The sequence below is a fragment of the Palaemon carinicauda genome, chromosome 16, assembly GCF_036898095.1.
Source record: "Palaemon carinicauda isolate YSFRI2023 chromosome 16, ASM3689809v2, whole genome shotgun sequence".
Lineage (NCBI taxonomy): Eukaryota > Metazoa > Arthropoda > Malacostraca > Decapoda > Palaemonidae > Palaemon > Palaemon carinicauda.
The window spans coordinates 101,361,470-101,366,469 of record NC_090740.1 but is presented as its reverse complement, the minus strand read 5'-3'; positions in this window follow the sequence as shown (position 1 = coordinate 101,366,469).

Sequence of the window (5,000 nt, the reverse complement as noted above, 5' to 3'; positions counted from 1 at the left end):
CCCCCTGTAACATCGCTCTCCACATTAACGCACCCACGGATTCCTACGCTCAACTCCTCACGTCGTACCCTGAAGTTATCCGTCCAGAACTTCGCCAAATGCCCACGGTTCCTACCAAGCATGGTATTTATCACCATATCAAGACGACGGGACCCCCAGTTTTCGCAAAATTCAGACGTCTGGCACCGGAACGATTGGCAGCTGCCAAACACACGTTCACCGAAATGGAGGAAATGGGCCTTTTCCAGAAGGCCTCCAACACATGGTCGTCACCCTTACACATCGTTCTGAAGATAGACGGCTCCCTCCGTCCGTGCGGGAATTACAGGCGCCTGAATATGCAAAAAGAACCGGATCACTACCCCCTCCCAAACATCCCCGACGTGACCTCCTACCTGCAAAAAGAGAAGGTTTTTTCTACACTTGACCTCGTGAAGGGGTATTATCAGGTGCATATGAACCCAGATGACATCCCCAAGACTTCCATCACTATTCCGTTTGGTACATACACCTTCAATTACTCCTGTTTTGGCCTTCGTAATGCTGGGGCCAAGTTTCAACGTGTCATGGAGGGCATCTTGGGAGACCTCCCTTTCTGTGTATGTTATGTGGACGACATACTTGTGTTCTCCTCCTCAAAAGAGGAACACCTCCGTCACCTGCGCATCGTGCTCGACCGCCTGCAACAAAACGGCCTTGTAGTCCGGTACGACAAGTGTACCTTTGGCACCAACGAAGTGTCGTTCTTAGGGCACCGCATCACTCCTGAAGGAGTCCATCCCCTCCCTGAGAAGGTAGCACCCGTTCAGAAATTCCCCGCGCCTTCGACCGTCAAAGCTTGGCAGGAATTCTTGGGCATGATCAACTATTATCACTATTTTCTGCCAGCCATTGCCGCCACTCTTGCTCCCCTCTACGCCTCCCTCAAGGGCAAGCCAAAGGACCTAAATTGTGGTCCCCTTCAAGAAGCAGCCTTCTGCAATGCAAAGAAGGCCCTATCAACTACTGCGGCTCTCACTTTTCCTATCCTACATGCCCCTCTCCTTCTATCCACCGATGCCAGCGACGTCGCTATTGGTGCAGTACTTGAGCAGGTGGTCAACGGCTCGCCCCGCCCATTGGCCTTCTTCAGCAGAAAACTGTCCAAGGGAGAATCGGGTTATTCTATCTTTGATTGAGCATTGCTGGCGGTGCACTTGGGTGTCCGTCACTTTCGCCATTTCTTAGAAGGTACGCCCTTCGTCATTCGCACAAACCACATACCTCTTGTGCATGCCTTTACTCAACAGTCTTATGCCTGGTCCGCCCGGCAATGCCGACATCTCTCCGCCGTGTTTGAATACAATTGCACCCATCAAAACGTCCCTGGGAAAATGAATCCCGTTGCCGATGCCCTGTCAAGAAATACGTTGGCTGCCATTCAACTGGGATTGGATTACAACGCCCTGGCTGAAGCCAAATAACAGGATCCAGGGTATTAAGCATGTAGGACATCCAGCACATCCCTCCGTTGGGAAGACTTCCCCCTCGAAGACTCCAACACCACCCTCCTCTGTGACGTCAGTACTGGTAGACCTCGACCTTGGATTCCTGCTCCCATGCGCCGGCAGGTGTTTGATTTCATTCACGGCCATTCACATCCCTCGTGCCGTTCTACTGGCACGGCATTTCTAAGGATGCTAAGGATTGGGTCCGCACCTGCACTTCTTGCCAAACTTCCAAAGTACATCAACACACGAATTCAGGAGTGGGAACCTTTCCTCAACCTCAGCGTCGTTTCTCACACATTCACGTCGACATTTTAGGCCCCCTACCTATATCACAAGGACATCGTTACCTGTTTACCGTCATCGACCCCTCCACTCGTTGGCCAGAAGCCATTCCCATGGAAACTGCAATGTCCGCCTCATGTACATCCGCCTTACTCTCTGGATGGATTGCAAGATTTGGTATCCCTGAGCATATTACTTCCTACAGGGGAACCACTTTCACCTCTCAATTGTGGACATCATTAGCGAATTTCCTGGGCATCACCCTACATCAGACAACGGCCTAAAACCCTGCTGCCAATAGAATGGTTGAACGTTTTCATCGCACCCTCAAAGCAGGTTTGATGTCCCGCTGCAAGGATTCCAACTGGTTTACTCAGCTTCCCTGGGTGCTCTTGGGACTAAGGACCACTCCTAAAGATGCCCTCGATGTCTCGGCAGCTGAAATGGTGTATAGCGGTCCGTTGGTCGTCCCTGCCGAATTTTTTCCTTCTACAACATCCTCCAACGATCTCCAGTGCATACGTCACATTGTGGGAAAATTTACTCCATTCCACCAGACTCACAAGCCCCCAGCGAAGCATCACATACCAACAGACTTGCACTCTGCAACGCACGTCTTCCTGCGCAAAGACACTAGCAAGCCACCGCTAACGCCCCCTTACACGGGCCCTTTCCTTGTGATACGTTGCAGTTCGAAAGCATTCCTACTAAACATTCGTGGCAAAGAAGATTAGGTCTCCATTGACCGTCTAAAACCTGCTTATCTTCTGCCAGATGACCCGCCTACAGTTCGCCTCTCTATATCAGGGCGCCCTATTTAACATGTACAGTATGTCATTTTTAGGGGGGGAGCCATGTACCAACCGTGTGTCACACAATCGTACATGATTCATTTTGTATATATTATGCTTGTATCTTCGCTCTTCCCTCGCACTAAAAAGAACCAGAATAAACATGTCTGCGTTTCTCCTGTGTAACATTGTCTGTTTCTCGAACATGTAATTTCCTGTTGCCTTGAGGTTTTGTATAAAAAGGAGAGTGTTCTATAATAAATTAACTCAGTTGCTTCCTAACTGCCTTTGAGTTCACAACCTTCTCCCGGCCCGTCACAATATATATATATATATATATATATATATATATATATATATATATATATATATATATATATATATATATATATATATATATATATATTGTGACGGGACGAGAGAAGGTTGTGAACTCAAAAGCAGTATTGAAGCAACTGAGTTAATATATATATATATATATATATATATATATATATATATATATATATATATATATATATATATATATATATATATATATATATATATATATATATATATATGTATGTGGATATATATATATATATATATATATATATATATATATATGTATATATGTATATATATATATATATATATATATATATATATATATATATATATATATATATATATATATATATATATGTATAAAAATATTTTTCTACTATTCTTTGAAAAATAAATAGAAAATATAACTAGATCATTTGCAGATATTCAACATCAGATTAGTGCTACAACGGATACACAAATTCATGCTTCGATGGGTATAATTTCCCCAAATCTGAGAAAATGGCTATAGTCACACCGGTTCTGAAAAATTCTCTAAATTATCAAGAAATGAGTTCATATATATCTATTTTGAATCTATCGTTTATTTCAAAACTTCTAGAATACGCAAATCTTTAACAACCAATTTGTCCCTTAGAAACAATAGAAGCTTTGTCAGACAACCAGTCTACCTACAAAATATTATATTCTTCGAAGAAAGCTCTCTGTTCTTTCGGAAGTTATATGCTGGAAATATTGAATAAAAACAAATGTGGTATTCAAACATTACTCGATCTTAGTGCTGTTTCTTATACACTTTTGCAGGAACTACTACCAAATTATCTAAGGTTCATCGGCATTGAAGTTCAGGCTTTTTAACTCTTATTCATAATATGAACCTTTAAACAGAGGGGTACCTAAGACAGTGTACTGGGCCCAGTCATTCTGTGTATCTATACTATTGGTCTGTCAAAAATACTACAAAGGCGTGGAACAAGGTTCAAACATTTTTGCAGATAATACACAATTTTACTTCAAAAATAATGTACACAACACTGCTGAAAATCTAAACAGAACTTTTGCTTGTGTTAGGGAATGGTTATCAATAATACAACTAAAATTAAACGAAATTAAAACTGAGAGAAAGAGACTTTTTGTGTTATTCAAATAAACATAAATAACAACTTTGCCCAGATATCTAGTAAAGTTCGTGGTCTAGGGGTATCTCTTGAGTGTAACTTGTCTTTTATCGCACAAATAAATAACCAAGTAAAAACTGCTGTCTATCATCTTAAAGATATTGTTTTTATGAAGAAGTACCTGGATGAACATTCACTATAGAAACTTGTAATAAACTGAGTTATTACTATGACTGATTACTGTAAGTCCACCTAATATAATTTACCAAAAGCGAAAGTTATGATATCATAAAACATAAAAAAACAGGAGCAAGACTGACAAAAGGTGTCCCACCCCGAGAAAGGATCACTCCAACAATACTTGATTTACACTGGTTGCCTATCAAAGAAGGAATTTATTTCAAAATATGTAAAATAACCTATCAAGTAACAGAACCGGATATCCAAACTATCTAAGAGAATTGATACATATTTTGAAGCCAGCAAATCATGTTGACACGGGAATGGATACAGATGGTTTAATATCATTAGAACCTAGATATATGTCTATTGTAGACTCTAGAGCCTTTAAATATGGGCCCCACAAACTGTAGAATAAGCTCCTCATAAACATCCGAAAGACTGCAGATATGAAGAGGCTTTCATGAAGAAACTGAAAACATTCTTGTTCTCTAAGTGCTATGATAGCCGTATGTGGTGTGAAATGATGAGTGCTTTGCAACGAACATGATAAAATGACTGTGAAATCCTGTAAAAAGTAGGGTTCTCCTGCTGCATAGGGCCACAAAATCAGCACTTTAAGTAAAGTAGGTAAAGTAAGTTATGAAAAGAAAGGGATTAAAATAGTTTCAAATCATCGTGTAAATTTTGGTATTTGGTAAAGAATCCCGTAACTATTTAAGATTATTAATATTTTCGTTAGTAATGGCTATGCTAGGTCCCTATATGGAAAAGCAGGATTCAATAAACCCAAGAGCTCCAACAGGGAA